Genomic DNA, 16,582 nt, shown 5'->3' with positions numbered 1-16,582 from the left:
GTGTGGAAATGTATGGTATCAGTAACACGAGGTGGTGTACAACCACGCTTTGTTACGTGACCACTCGAGTCAGAACCATGGTTGGCCTTGAGTTTGGAGATCTTGATAGACAGCCCATTCTTAAAAATGCATTTGAAATATCATTCATAGTCCAGGTGCCCAACACGGCCTCTATCTTGTGAAATAAATCATTCTTATCAAACTTGTTAACTGTATGTGTGGTGTTTGTTTAATGCTTATGCCATCCAAAAGCTGCTTCAACGCACTGTAGGTGGAGAAGGAAGGATCGTACATGAGACGGACAGAGGGAAATTAGTATAGGAGGATGTAACAAGATGGTATGGTATGAAGTGTTTTGTCATAGACGTAGCATCAGGGCATTCCAAGGTGAGGTGATGCACTTGCTTGGAAGACAGCTGTGTTAATAGTTGATTGCCGGCTTGTTAGTGCTATACATTAACTGTTATTGGAAGATTCCCAAATTTTTTGCAAGTTTTGCACGAGAGTAGGTAAGTAAAGTATAAGGGGCATATGGGCAGTAGAATGGGATAATAGCAAGTGTTATGGGTTCAGAGTGTGAGCCTAGGAGAAATACCTCACTTTCTTGTCTATTGCACGCAAGATCATTCCGCCACACCCACTTTTCAATTGTTGGAGTCCAAAGTCAAACTGATGCCATTATTGCATCCGCTGGGTACTTTCATTTGGGCTTTAATCCGAAGATGAACGCATACAGGGTCAGGCTGTGGGGCTGGTTGTCTATGATGTGGAGAAAGGGATTGGATCCCTTTAATGAATGTCAGAAGACAATGAATGTTAACCATTAAGTTTATCGCCTGCATTTGAACTGATGTTCACGATAATACCATCGTCCAAACTCTGGCCACAGCTGTGCCTCCTCTGGTCCTTCTGGTATACATGCCCTCACCATGGACACCAGCAGCACCAACAACAAGAGAGACATCCTCATCACAAACGCAATAACTAATCAGTTAGAACTTCACAAGCCCACAGATCACAAACGCCAAGAACACACGTTTGACAGACCACCACATACGACCAACACAGTTTACGCATGCCCAACAATGCTGACCAACCTTAACAGACAGCAGCAAAGAGCAGGTTAGCATCCTACGGCAGGCATTAGCAACCGGTAAAGGCCTCTAGTTACACATTTGATAACTAAATCATGGTTCACATGCACACATCAAGTTTGTGTGAAACATTTTGGGAATTCTATTATAACATTAATGTTTAAATATCAACTTACACTTATATCGACTTCACAATTTGAACTACCAGCATGCCATCAATTAAGATGTGGAGTTAAGAAATGTAAATTTGTACTTCCCTAGTCTTGGCTTGACAGTCAACTTTGGCAAGCCCGTCAATCCCTCTTTAACTGTAGCTCTCCATTCCTCACTCATTGCCTATTATCCGTCACTCTGCAGGTGCTGTGCTTACCATCGCTCAGTCCCTCCATCCCTCACTAACAACAATCCTCTATTCCTTGCCCCTCTCTTCTCAGAGCGCTTCACGAACCATAACTAAACATTTATCGAGCTCCTCTCTATCCCTCATTCCCTATCACTCACAGTCTCTGTTATCCCTGTATCGGAGTCAACTCTCAGATCCTCACCCGGGTTCAGTCCTAGAGGTGGACGAGCCAACAAATTAACAAGGAGAGCCGAGCCAGAGTCGAGCCAAGGGCCTGGCTCATATCCTAGAGCCACAAGCCAAGCCCTGAAAATATGTGCTTTGTAAATCATAAAACAACCAGGTTATAAATTATGATAAAGCCTCTTCAAAATTACAGAAAGTTTATTTCTTTAATATATGGAAGCTTTGAGACTAACAGGGAACATTATAGCACTACACTAAGAAGTACTTATTAAAGGTGATATTTTTGTACAACTGGAAGTCTGTACTCATATATTTGAAAGTGCCTTCATACGTGATAAAGAAGAAAAAAACATTTTGGTGAAATACAACATTTGTCTAATGTAACACAATTTAACCAGGAAAGCAGTAATTTGTGCAGGTTTTCTGGTTTAACTTTGTACAAATTAACCAATAAGTGGGTACCTATTTGTCTTTCCTTATGCTAAAGCATTGTTTTTGTCTTTCAGTGTATCTTTTCTACAATATATATATACATTTATTATATTACACTGCACTTTATTAATAAGGGAGTTAGACTGAGCTGACCGACAAGAAATGCATTGACAATGAGATATGCGCATAAATTGGATTTTTATGTGCCACAATGTTTTCACTGTTATACAATTCAGAAGATGTATCGGTTTGAGGGAATATAGTCCAAGTAGATATGACATACTGTGCACACATTAATTTTGAGAAAAACGGAAGACATGATGCATTGACACCTAAATGAGCGGATGATCTACAGGTGTATATGAACTAGAAAGACACATAGGGATGTGTAGACACAGACTAAGTTGATATTATGTGGTCATATAGTGCATTAGTATTTCCAAATGGGAATCATGATAATGATATGCAAAACTGGTGACACGGTTTTATCAATTGTGAATGAATTTAAATATGTAATATTGAAGATTTGATAAAAATTATGAAAGGAGCAACAGAAATATGTCTATAAGACAATATCATGGGTGAGAATTAGGTTGTTGATATTATACTCTCCATTCAAAGATGGCCTAAACGATACTCCTAACATTGTAGTTGTAAACAAACACAAAGGACTTAACATCTATATGTAGTGGTTATGCGAAGAGGATCAGTGTCCAGTGGAAGGCAACAGTTGAAACGCATCAACACTTTTTGTTTTTCACTTATGGGGAGCAGCACTGAATAAATAAATACATTTTTTTAAGAATCCCCTGTTGGATGGTCATTCTCTCCTAAGCATATCTGTACTGTGAATGTGTGCAAGGGGTTGCAGCTGGTGGATGAAGTGGATTTTCATTGATGTGAAGAATATATATATATTCACTTAAAAAAAACAAAGGTTACAGGGACGTTATAGTTAGGCTCACATTTTAAATGTACCAAACCGTAGAAGTTCACCTGTTATAGTTATAGTTATCTCAAGTAACTATAACTCGTGCTCTAAAGTAACTATAACTCTCGCCCCTAACATGCACATTTTTTTCTTCAAAATATTTACTGCAAATGTTTAATTGATATTATCTATGATGTTATCAAAGATGTCATGAGTGCCATAATTTGTAGAGTAATTAGCAGTGCATGATGAGGGTGCGAGTTATATTTATCTTAGGGCACGAGCTGACAGCTCCAACCAAGCAAAAACAAATAAAGTCCGCTTTCTGCAAGTGAGAGCTGTCATTTAGCCCCCGCTGGCAGAAAGCGGAGTTTCATCTGTCTTCCCTGCATGCAAATATGTGTGCGGGTAAGACAGATGAAAACATTTCTCCTGCAAGCAGGAAGCTGCTATTAAAAGCAGCTCCCTGGTTGGGGGAGCAATGCCGGCTTCCGTAGGACGTGGGAAGCTGGCTAGGACCTCTGGGGCCTTCAGCCTCTTCCCGGGGTCCTGTCACTCTCTCTCTTGCTCTCTCTTCCATAGTGGGATGGAAGAGAGAGAGAAAGATTGTCATTGCAATGGTTTCTTCATACAATGACTTCAAAGCTTCAAACTGACAAGATGTTTGGTATGAATGTTATAGTTACGTTTCAATGCAAAGCAGAACAGTCAGTTATGGGCTAATGGTCACAGTCTTATGTTGTAACTCAGGAGGCTGAAGGTTCAAATCCTAGTATTGTTTGGCAGTGTGTTTAATTACTAGTGTTTTGAGTGTTAAACCTTCCTAGTGATGGAACATTCAAGTTTCTTTCCAATCACATGCATGGGTTGACTGTAATAGGTATGTCTGGAAGCATCACAATAAGGAGTCACCTGGCCTAAAGGTTAATGTCACACACCCTCAAACTGAAAGGTGTGCCATGGTCGTTTTCCTCCTTTAATTTGTTTTAAACTTCAAAAGTTTACGGTTCACATTGAAAGGTGATCTCATTCTTTTTAATTGACGAATACATTTTTCTTTTCAATTTGTCCAGAAATATGTCATTCTAAGTATTTAATCCATCAAAGCCTAAAAAACTCTCTATCTCATTCACTCTCTTTCAATCTCTCTCTCTCTTTCAGTCTCTTTCTCCCACTCACATGCCCACTCAGACACGTATGCACCCACTCACAGATCCACATTCACTCTGAGACCCACTCAGACCCTAGTGAACCCACTCACAGCTGCACTCAGACCCTCATGCCCCCACTCACAGACCCACTCAGACTCGCACACACCCACATACACACCCACTGAAACTCTCATGCACCCACTCACAAACCCACTAAGACACTGACGCACCCACTCCCACACAGACACCCTCAGAGTCACTCTCACACCCAGATACAACTTGTCACACCTATGCTCACACCCAGAGAGACAGGCCACGGCCAACTCCTGCTACGCACTGCCAAAAGCCGTGCGTAGCATGGGGTTGGGTGGTTAGGGGGGGTTGGCTGCAGTATCTGTCAGCGGTGCAGGCCTTGCGACCAATGCCTGCTGCACACGGTTAAAGGCCATGTGCAACATGGGTTTGGGTTGTTATAGGAGTTGGCTGTAGGGCCTTGCCGCAACCCAGGCCCTGTGGCCAAAGGCCAACACACACAGCCATAGGCCATGTGTGGCAGTGGTTGAAATAAGGCTGGAATAACATAAAGTAATTAAAATTACTTTACGTTTTACAAAACATAGAAATTCACTGAAAAAAACAAGGGTTAAATGGACGTTATAGTTAGGAAATAGAATTTAAAAAATAGAGAAATTAACTTAAAAAACCAAAGGTTACAGGGACGTTATAGTTAGGCTCACAATTTAAACATACAAAACCAAAGAAATTCACCTGTTATAGTTAGAGTTATCTCAAGTAACTATAACTCGTGCCTCTAAGGTAAATATAACTCGCAACCTCGCCATGCACTGCTAATTACCCCACAAATTACGGCACTCATGACATCTTTGATAACATGATTTATAATATCAAGGTAATATTTGCAGTAAAAGTTTTGACGAAAAAACTGTGCATGGTCGGGGCGGGGGCGCTAGCTATAATTACCTTCGAGCACGAGTTATAGTTACTTGAGATAACTATAACAGGTGAATTTCTTTGGTTTTGTACATTTAAAATGTGAGCCTAACTATAATGTCCCTGCAACCTTTGTTTTTTATATATATACCATTGACATAGAAATAGGTAAACAATGTTGCCACTTGCTAGTACAGTGTCAACATTTAGTCCTATTTCTATGTCAGTTGATGTCTCAGTTTTTTGTTCTGAAAATGTGGACACCCTATCCTGGGTAGAGCGAACCATACAGAAGTCACGTGAAAGCTTGTCTCGTTATGTGCGCTAGGTTCCGACAGGACCCAGGCTGAGTCAGAGACAGGCTTCAGGCTCGAGCATGCAGTGGCTCGAGCACCTCCATTCAGTCCTTTAATCCTTTGCCAACAATACCTCTCCTTTCCTCTCTCCTTCGCTCTCACAGAGCCTCTCCGCCCCTACTCACCAGTGTTCAGGTCCCCCTCCATCTCTCATTCTCTGCTCCCTCTTCCCCACTCTCTCAACATCTGCTCTCTTTGGCTCACGTGCCCAGGGGCCTCCGTCCTCCGCTTGTGGCCTCGCCTGGCACCGGCCCATGGTTACAGATCCGCCGGGCCTGTGTGGACCGGCGCCAGGCGGCAGGACAACGCACACAGCATCGGAGGATGAAATGTGGTTCTCATCAGAGAATGGAAAGTTTTATAAAACTGACTCGTAGCTGACTGTGAATGTCTGAATCAGAGACGGGCCTCTTGGGCAGCACACAGTAAAAACACAAATCCACCGGCAAATACAGAGAAAATGACTTACAATCTTTGTACCGGACCACCAGCACGGTAGAGGGACAACAGCGCAGGGCAACCAAAACACAGGTACCAGGAAAAAACACCACCTCCTAGAACCATGATCGAGGACCACAGCGTAAAACTCCTTGCAGAAGTTGTGAGTATGCACGTTTTCACTAGGAAGCACCAGCGTATTAACTTCACAGATTTCTAGCAAAAGCTCAGAATAACTAAAGCCAATATAGTTTCAAAATGGCACTAATGCCAGAGAAGACGTTTTTCAAAGATGATAAACAATCATAGACATCTACATGACATGCAGCTGAGCTGACTGAATAATCGTGATCAGGGTCGGACTGGGGCAGAAAATAGGCCCACGCACCAAAATAAGTGTCCCCCATTAAGTGAATTAAAAAGCCGAAAAGGTGACCCATGCTTGTAGTCTGGGGCAATTTTGAATATGAGACACTGTATAAGTGTTCTGCAAGGTATGGAAGAAAGCATGGATTTGAGCTTGCTGCAAACAATGTCTGTTTTTACATCTGGGAATGCCCAGCAGACCATAAAAACAGGCCCACAAATAACCGAAACAAGCCTTGGCAAATCCAACATGTCTGGCCTTGGTAAGCATGAGGTGTTTTTGTTTTGTTTTTGCAAACACATGTACTATGCCAAAAGAAAAACCTGCAAACATAAAAAAAATACAAATAGAAAGGAGTGGCTGAGCAGCCCTGCAGCCTTGCAGCGGTGGCATTTAAATGCGGGTGGAGGCTGTGCACATGTGACCTGGCGAAATATCACTCACATTGCACGCACATAAGACAAAACTGCTAATGGTCATATCCATCACCCAGTATTACATCAGTCCACAGCAGTAAACCACCCATCACCAATTGAACGGGCACATGATAACTGAAGAGATATGCTCTATAGCGCTGGCCAACATAGAACTCTAATTTAGTCCAACACTGCAGGTCCCAACTAGCAACATACCACGGTTACTTCTTGGCATCTGACAAAGACAATCAGATTTGGGATATTAACAAAGTCAATCTCAGCAGATTTCACCACCATTAGGCTAATGTAGAAAAACAGGGGGTCGCCCCGTCCCAAATTATGAAAACGGGGCAGTGTTCCTGAAATTGTGACAATTTGCTGCCCGGGGTAGGTCCCCAGTGAAGGACTGGCTGCATGTCACTATTGCACCTGTCTCCTGGCATGTGTACTTCTAGGGAGCCGTTTTCATAATTTGGGATGGGTGACCCCCCTTTTTTTCTAGACTAGTCTGATGCGTAGTTTGATTAAGTAAGTGACCAGAGCCTAGTAGACTGACGATTGAAGACACATTGAGGTCTTTTTGTTATATAAAGGAGAAGTGTTTTGATTGTTTTGGTCCTGATGAAGCATCGTTGGATCCTTTTGGACCCTTGAGACGCGAAACATGTCGACCCATCGATATAGGATGTAAGGTAGTGTCCTTCCCCTCCTTTATTCTGATTGAGAGAATGGATGAACATTATCTCTACTTTCACTCTCCTCTTGTTTTTTAATCTTGGCCTTAACCCTTTACAGATCAAATAAATTTATGACGAATGATTGGTTTTGAGCCAATTTTATTCTTTCTTTGCTCTCCTATCCTTTTTTGTGCTTGTAAGGCGGCATTGTCCGTTACACCACCCTTCACGGCACAGAGGCATTGGGAAAAAGATCTCCGGCAAAGAGCCCCCTTTACTGGGAGCCCGTCAGACATTGCAGCGCCTGTCTGACGAGGAGCATGCCCAATGATGAAGCATCAAAGGGTGAGCGTGTGTCCTCGTTCTTCTTGTTTCTTCAAGGTTTGGAACAGTGTACCTTACTTTTGTGGAGACATCAAAAGCTGTCATTTATAGGACAGGGAAAAACAACCCCTGACAAATAGTTATTTTTTGCTTGCATGAAAATGTAGCTGCCTAAATAGCAACACTTGCAAAAGTGCCTGTAATGTATCATGTTTTGCCTTTTACAGAATTCACCTAAAGTGGTAAAATAAATGTGCGCCCAAAACTACAAGATTGTTTGGTTTAGAATATACTATTTACAGGTAGGGTAGCTCTATCTTAATTTTCAGTGCTTCCTTATTTATGTAGGTTGTACAATACGCCCACTGGAGTGGTAAACTGGGTGTACAATATAGGCGGGGTAACACTCTTAAGCTCAGAAATCATGACATGTAGCTAGATTTATCCCTACAGGTGGGGGTGAAACACCTGCCATTTACACCAATAATCCAAATTGTAACTGAAATGAGAGTAAAAGTCACCAGTTCCCGAGTAGTGATAGTATTTGTTTAATTAGCAGAAGTATTTATTTATTTACATGTTTGTGTTGAAGCTTCTTTTTGCGAGAGCCAGGCAAATGAAAGCTGTCAGAGCTTTGCACAAGGCAAGGTATATGAAATATGTAAGTATAACATAATATAGAAAGTAACCATTTTAATGAAGGTCTGAGGAATAGAATAATGTGGGATTGATATAAAACCTATGCATTGTTTGCGAAGTGTTTGATTTGAGCTGTCAAAATATTTAAAAACATTATTGTATTATCTCACATACAGAACGCATGAACAAAAAATATTAAATGAATCTAGAACAAAAAATAACTAAATGTAACATAATGTTTCATATTATAACAGTGTATAAGGAGTCACTAAAGAAACATAGCTCAATGTTTAACCCCTTCGCTGCCATGCCTTTTCCCCCTCCTGTGCCAAGCCTTTTTTTGGCTATTAGGGGCAGTTCGCGCTTAGGCCCTCATAACTTTTTGTTCACATAAGCTACCCACGCCAAATTTACGTCCTTTTTTTCCAACATCCTAGGGATTCTAGAGGTACCCAGAATTTTTTTAAAAATGGGAAAAAGGGGCTGCAGAAGAAGGCTTGTGGTTCTTTCCCTGAAAATGGCATCAACAAAGGGTTTGCGGTGCAAAAATCACCAGCTTCCCAGCTTTCAGGAACAGGCAGACTTGAATCAGAAAACCCAATTTTTCAACACAATTTTGGCATTTTACTGGGACATACCCCATTTTTACCATTTTTTGTGCTTTCAGCCTCCTTCCAGTCAGTGACAGAAATGGGCGTGAAACCAATGCTGGATCCCAGAAACCGAAACATTTCTGAAAAGTAGACAAAATTCTGAATTCAGCAAGGGGTAATTTGTGTAGATCCTACAAGGGTTTCCTACAGAAAATTATAACTGAAAAACAAAATATTGAAATTGAGGTGAAAAAAACTGCAAATTTTCTGTACGTTTTACTCTGTACATTTTTCCTGCAATGTCAGATTTTTTAAAGCAATATACTGTTACGTCTGCTGGACTCTTCTGGTTGCGGGGATACATAGGGCTTGTAGGTTCATCAAGAACTCTAGGTACCCAGAGCCAATAAATGACCTGCACCCTGCAGTGGGTTTACATTCTATACCGGGGTATACAGCAATTCATTTGCTGAAATATAAAGAGTAAAAAATAGCTATCAAGAAAACCTTTGTATTTCCAAAATGGGCACAAGATAAGGTGTTGAGGAGCAGTGGTTATTTGCACATCTCTGAATTCCGGGGTGCCCATACTAGCATGTGAATTACAAGGCATTTCTCAAATAGACGTCTTTTTTACACACTCTCTTATATTTGGAAGGAAAAAATGTAGAGAAAGACAAGGGGCAATAACACTTGTTTTGCTATGCTATGTTCCCCCAAGTCTCCCGATAAAAATGGTACCTCACTTGTGTGGGTAGGCCTACCGCGACAGGAAATGCCCCAAAACACAACGTGGACACATCCCATTTTTTGACAGAAAACAGAGGTGTTTTTTGCAAAGTGCCCACCTGTAGATTTTGGCCTCTAGCTCAGCCGGCACCTAGGGAAACCTACCAAACCTGTGCATTTCTGAAAACTAGAGACCTAGTAGAATCCAAGATGGGGTGACTTGTGGGTCTCTGACCAGGTTCTGTTACCCAGAATCCTTTGCAAACCTCAAAATTTGGATACACATTTCGGTGACAGAAAGTTCTGGAATCGGAGAGGAGCCACAAATTTCCTTCCACCCAGCGTTCCCCCAAGTCTCCCGATAAAAATGGCACCTCACTTGTGTGGGTAGGCCTAGCGCCCACAAAAGAAAATGGCCCAAAACACAACGTGGACACATCACATTTTTTCACAGAAAACAGTGCATACCTGTGGATTTTGGCCTCTAGCTCAGCCGGCACCTGGGGAAACCTAGCAAACCAGCACATTTTTTAAAACTAGACACCTAGGGGACTCCGTGATGGGGTGACTTGTGGGGCTCTGACCAGGTTCTGTTATCCAGAATCCTTTGCAAACCTCAAAATTTGGCAAAAAAAACACGTTTTCCTCGCATTTCGGTGACAGAAAGTTCTAGAATCTGAGAGGAGCCACAAATGTCCTTCCACCTAGTGTCCCCCCAAGTCTCCAGATAAAAATGGTACCTCACTTGTGTGGGTAGGCCTAGTGCCCACGAAAGGAAATGGCCCAAAACACAACGTGGACACATCAAATTTTTTCGCAGAAAACAGAGGTGTTTTTTGCAAACTGCCTACCTGTGGATTTTGGCCTCTAGCTCAGCTGGCCCCAGGGGGGGGTCAGAAAAGGCCTGGCGCCTAGAGGTTTCTGTCCCCCGGGGGCAGATCGGCCTAATAACAATAGGCCGATCTGCCCCAAGGGGGGGCAGAAATGGCCTAAAATAAATTTGCCCCCCCCCAACCCCCCCGGGGAGCGACCCTTGCCTACGGGGTCGCTCCCCTTTGCGTCACGGCGCAAAAAAAAAGACCCCTGGTGCCTAGTGGTTTCTGCCCCCCTTGGGGGCAGATTGACCTAAAATCGGACGATCTGCCCCCAAAGCGGGCAGAAATAGCCTAAATACAATTTGCCCCTCCAGGGGAGCAACCCTTGCCTAAGGGGTCGCTCCCCATCTCTAAAAAATAAAAAATAAATAAATAAATAAATAATTTGTTTTTTTAGCCCTGGCGCCTAGAGGTTTCTGCCCCCCTGGGGGAAGATCGTCCTAATAATAATAGGCCGATCTGCCCCCAGAGGGGCAGGAATGGCCTAAAATAAATTTGCCCCCCCACCCCCCTGGGGAGCGACCCTTGCTTACCGGGTTGCTCCCCTTGCGTGACCGCGCAAAAAAAAAGACCCCTGGTGCCTAGTGGTTTCTGCCCCCCTTGGGGGCAGATTGACCTAAAATCGGACGATCTGCCCCCAAAGCGGGCAGAAATAGCCTAAATACAATTTGCCCCTCCAGGGGAGCAACCCTTGCCTAAGGGGTCGCTCCCCATCTGTAAAACAACAACAACAAAAAAAATCCCTGGTGCCTAGTGGTTTCTGCCCCCCTTGGGGGCAGATTGACCTAAAATTGTCAGATCTGCCCCCAAAGCGGGCAGAAATGGCCTAAATACAATTTGCCCCTCCAGAGGAGTGACCCTTGCCTAAGGGGTCGCTCCCCATCTCTAAAAAAAAAAAATAAAAAAAAAAATAACACAATTTGTTTTTTTAGCCCTGGTGCCTTGAGGTTTCTGCCCCCCTGGGGGTAGATCATCCTAATAATAATATGCCGATCTGCCCCCAGGGGGGCAGGAATGGCCTAAAATAAATTTGCCCCCCTACCCCCCTGGGGAGCGACCCTTGCTTACCGGGTCGCTCCCCTTGCGTGACGGTGCAAAAAAAAAGACCACTCGGTGCCTAGTGGTTTCTGCCCCCCTTGGGGGCAGATTGACCTAAAATCTGCCGAACTGCCCCCAAAGCGGTCAGAAATGGCCTAAATACAATTTGCCCCTCCAGGGGAGCAACCCTTGCCTTAGGGGTCGCTCCCCATCTGTAAAACAACAACAACAACAAAAATCCCCGGTGCCTAGTGGTTTCTGCCCCCATTGGGGGCAGATCGGCCTAATTAAAATAGGCTGATCTGCCCCCCCTGGGGGGCAGAAATGGCCTAAAATAAATTTGCCCCCCAGGGGAACGACCCTTGTCTAAGGGGTTGCTCCCCTTACGTGAAATTCACGAACAAAAAAAAAACTCCCTGGTGTCTAGTGGTTTCTATCCCCCTTGGGGGCAGATAGGCCTCATAAAAATAGGCCAATCTGCACCCAAGGGGGGCAGAAATGGCCTAAATATAATTTGCCCCCTATGGGAGCGACCCTTGCCTAAGGGGTCGCTCCCCACCTGTAAAAGAAAAAAGAAAACAAAAACAAAACAAACAATTTTTTTTATCCCTGGTGCCTAGAGGTTTCTGCCCCCCCTGGGGGCAGATCGGCCTAATAATAGGCTGATCTGCCCCCAGGGGGGGGCAGGAAAGGCCTTAAAACAAATGCCCCCCCTGGGAGCGACCCTTGCCCAAGGGGTCGCTCCCTTATGCCAATTTCATTTAAAAAAATAAATCTCTGGTGTCTAGTGGGCGTTTCAAAAGCCGGATTGCTTTGCAATTCGGCTTTTGAAACGCAGAGAGAGACTTCAAAGGGAAGGAAATAACTTTGCTTCCCTTTGAAGCCTCTCTCGGCCTCCCCCACGTGATCGGAAGAGAAATGCTTTGCATTTCTCTTCCGGTCATGCTGGAAGCTGAGCTTCCAGCGCGATGGGAGGAGACCCTGTGACAAATGAGCACGCAGTTGCGCGCTGACATCACAGGGGGGTCGGGGGTGGAAGGGGAAGGGCTTCCCCTTCCATCCCTGCCTTGGGGGGGTGGGGGGGGAACCCCTCAGAGGGAGCGCTAGCGCTCCCTCTGGGCTCTGTGTCCAGGACGTAATGGTTACGTCCTGGGCACAGCAGCACTGTGCCTCAGGACGTAACCATTACGTCCTGGGCACAGAAGGGGTTAATGTAAAGCTTACCATATTTGCAGCAACGAGATGACCAAATGAAGAGTTGTTGTTTGACAAGACCAGTACTCTGATCTATGTGTTGTGAAAATAAAACAAACATACTTACATATGCACACTCAGCCACACTCACATTCACTTATATAACGCATCTGTGACGATGCAACAAATATCAAGTGACTTATTTACAGGGAATTTTCTACTGCTAGACATGTAGTAACAATGCTGCTCTAGGGCTCTAGACACCAAGTAATAGAAACACAAATCTCCTGTGTCTGTGAAGCATTTTTTTTTAATACAAAGCAACAATTCAGATAATTGAAGTATGTGTTCATCAGATGGTGGAGACTGTAAGGTGGTGATGGATGAGCTTGAGGGGCCCAGGCGCATTTTCAAAGGACAGCAGGCGGGTATGCGACTAGCATTACAGGCAAGGTTACCCCCTTTGCTGAAAAACAAAATACTTGCTATGTACCAGCCTATGCTCTGGAAGGTGTGCGAAGATGCTTCCTCTACCCATGCTGCTATAAATGCTAGGCTTGGGTGGAAAATGTTCTTCCGCTCAAGGAACTGTGCAAACCCTCTTATAACTTGGAGTTCTGGCCAAATTTAGCCAATCGCTGCGTTGCAGATTTTTTTCTCCCGTAAGGCTCTATAAATGCAAGCACAGGGGAAACTTATTGCCCCCTACCATGTTTTCCAGTCACTAGGAGCACTTCAGCGAGATTTTCTAGCACAGGTGGGCGCAAGCGGTTGCGGGCGTGGTGGGAGGGCTGCTTCTTGAGTAGATTTTGTACTCTAGTGGTAGCAAAATCAACTCGGTGCCGGTTGACGTGACTTTTCAGTGCAGAACGCGCTACCAGCGCCGAATCATAGAACGAGCAGCCCAACATGCAGATTTCTACCCACTGGCACCCCTACTAAATGTCCATTTTCAGCAACATCACTGCACAACTACTGTGTGCAACGATGTGTGTATTGATGAAGAGGAACAGGAACAATGGGAATAGTTGCACATTCCTGCTGTCTTGTGCTAAGTGCATTGAGGACAAGTGCTTGAGGGAGGCAGATCTCATTCGGTTCCACTCTGCAAGAGAAAAATACAGTGAGGCTGACAAGCAAGCAAGCAAAGTTATGGCAGCTATGCCAGTCCACTGACGCTGCACATACATCCCCACTCACCCTGCCCAGCATTTTTGCAATCAAGCGCAAAGCAAATCTGAGCTGCTTCTTTTTGTGCAAAAAGTGAAAGACTCCCAACAAAATTGAGTGTGTGACACCAAGTTCATTGTCAGCCATGACCATGTTGTCTGATACTTAATAGTATTATTATATGATTATGATCAAAATTCTAAAAAATAAATTCAGTAATTACCACTATGGACCCTCGTTTGACTTTAATGAAAATGCTATTCCAGTTAAGTGACAACCTAAATAGAGAATATGAGAGACGAAAGCAGAGCACTGTTGCAACAGAAATGGGAATGTGAGTGAAACATACATTACCAGAAAAGTACAGTCGCCACTCGTGCCGTGCGGAAGGGGCAGGGCGGGGAAGGAGGAGGAGGGTCATAAAAATGAAATTAAAAAAAATAAATAAGCAAACACTTACCTCCTCCGTCGTGCTGCTCCTCTCCTCCGTCGCTGCAGGCGGGCACAGGCTCCCAGCCTGCCCTGGGGCCAATCCGGACGCTTCTCAGAGCAGCGTCAGGATTGGTTGGGAGCACCCAGGCAGGGTGCTCCCAGGCAGAGTGGGAGCCTATCCAGGATCTCTCCAGCCTGGTAACGGTGTTGCTGGGCTAGAGACAGCCTACTGCGCATGTGTGTTTGGCCGGCCCCAGACGGCCGGCCAAATACACATTCACTCTCAGAGGGAAGGCTGTGCACTCTCCCTCACTCCTCGTCAACCCCGTGGCCCCACCCCTTTATGAGAAAACGATAATAAACACTGTTTAATATTGTTTTCTTGTAAAGGTTTGCAGTTGCCGCTGCTGGCGGGGAGCAACATTCCTCCGCCCTAAAGGAGGAGCCACCCCTGGAAAAGTCTTGTATCCCACACATGAAGTTGATGTAATAGATTATTATACAAGATGTAGTATGCTGGTACAGTACATCTACGTACATAAGCACCACAGGCATCAAAATATGTTAGGCGCACGCAGGGAAAGACGCACTCACTAACAGAAACGCATCACTTGGATGGGTCAAACATTGCTATCAAGAGAGAGGCCATCATGGAATTGTCATTTAAGTAGATGCATGTAGGGCTTTAAGTGGGCCGGGTCCTGCAGGTACTCAGCACCGGCAGTTCCAAAAAGCAGGTGCTGAGACGGGTCCCTATTCGGCGCTCCATTTTCGCCCTCAACCTCGGGATGAATAAAAATCTTAACTCGTCAGCAGTACCACCTGCCTTTGATGTAACTTCAAAGAGACTCATTATAGTTCTTTCACAGTCTTATTTCGGAACTGAAGCATTTTAAATATTTAAACACAGAAGCTGTTGCTTATTTATCTTACGCAACTAACAACCACTGACAAAGTTAATAGACCTGCATTATGTAGGTGTAATGTTATTTGTCGTTTGAAATATCTGGATGCAATGACAGAAAGAAGCAGCAAAATACAGATGGCACACTATGCTAAGCACAGGTTTTTAGCTTATGTGTTTTTAAACCACACCCTTAAATACATCGGCCACACCCCTCTGAGAGGGCCCCCCACTTCCACTTATAGCTTTAGATGTATATTTACTTTTTGCAAGTGAACTCAGTGTAATTTAATGCCGGAGCACGCTTACACAAATAAGCACCATATCAGCAATTCGCAAACAGAAAATTAATGCAAAGAGAGGAAATTTCACATTTAAAAACGGAATGCCAGGCAGCGTGCACAGTAACAAAAAAATTAAATACTGCTCAGTGAACTCAGCAAAATGAAAAGCACTTTTCACACAGTGGACGCGATTATGTGTGAAGAGAAGGCATCCTCCGTCGTTCTCAGCAATTGGAAGCTCTTCAACCACTACACGTGTGCCTTGGTATGATAAGTACGTCACTTGGCTTCAAAACAACTGCGGTTCGTGCGTCGCAGAAGGGGTGACAGGATGCGTGGTGGGGGGGACACATTACATTATAAAAATGATTTTTTAAAAACACTTACCTTGCTCCTCGACGTGCCGCTCTGCTCCTCTGTCTTGCTGCAAACACAGGCTTCCAGCCTGCTCTGCGCCCAATCCTGACGCTGCTCAGAGCAGCATCAGTTTTGGCTGGGTGCGCCCAGCCAGGGCGCTCCAGGCAGACTGGGAGATTGTGCAGGCTCTCTCCAGCCCTTCTGCACATGTGTGTTTGGCCGGCCCGAGACGGCTGGCCAAACATACATGCGCAGTGAGGGGGAGTGCAGAGCACTCCTCGTTTCTCGCCACCCCTGTGGCCCCACCCCTTTTCCCCATTCCCTGGCGGGGGATGGTGTGGGTGACAGGGGAACACTTCTCCTTCCTTAAGGAGGAGCCACCCCTGCTGCAAAAGTATGTTTAAAAAACATAATGCATTCTTCAACTAACTCTAACACCGACAGATACTACTTTTATGGTGGATGTGAACAATTGTGCACAAGCGAAATGCAGTCACTCACATAGAGAGAAGCCAATAGCTCAAGTGGGCAGGCTTACTACCCAATGCTGTATGCTATAGCGGGTGAAAGCAAGGTGCGTGAATGACAACTGAACTGACCAGTGGATAAAGAAGGCTGGCCAAAAGCCACAATATGCATGTCAATTAACATTATATTTTTTAAAAGACCAGTAGTCTGTGAGAGTCTCAAAGGCCAGACCT

General features: G+C 44.5%; 1 long non-coding RNA gene across 1 annotated transcript in view; it reads right to left on the bottom strand.

The window, feature by feature from the left end:
- LOC138266664 (uncharacterized) overlaps window positions 1-16,188 on the bottom strand; it is a 197,746-nt gene extending 181,558 nt beyond the window's left edge. Inside the window, exon 1 of the long non-coding RNA XR_011199607.1 lies at window positions 15,912-16,188. This is a non-coding gene — a long non-coding RNA (uncharacterized lncRNA). The remainder of the gene's footprint in view (window positions 1-15,911) is intronic.
- Between the last annotated feature and the right edge of the window lie 394 nt (window positions 16,189-16,582).

The sequence above is a fragment of the Pleurodeles waltl genome, chromosome 11, assembly GCF_031143425.1.
Source record: "Pleurodeles waltl isolate 20211129_DDA chromosome 11, aPleWal1.hap1.20221129, whole genome shotgun sequence".
Classification (NCBI taxonomy): domain Eukaryota; kingdom Metazoa; phylum Chordata; class Amphibia; order Caudata; family Salamandridae; genus Pleurodeles; species Pleurodeles waltl.
The sequence above is the reverse complement of the archived record's forward strand: the minus strand, read 5'-3'. Positions and strand labels throughout refer to the sequence as shown.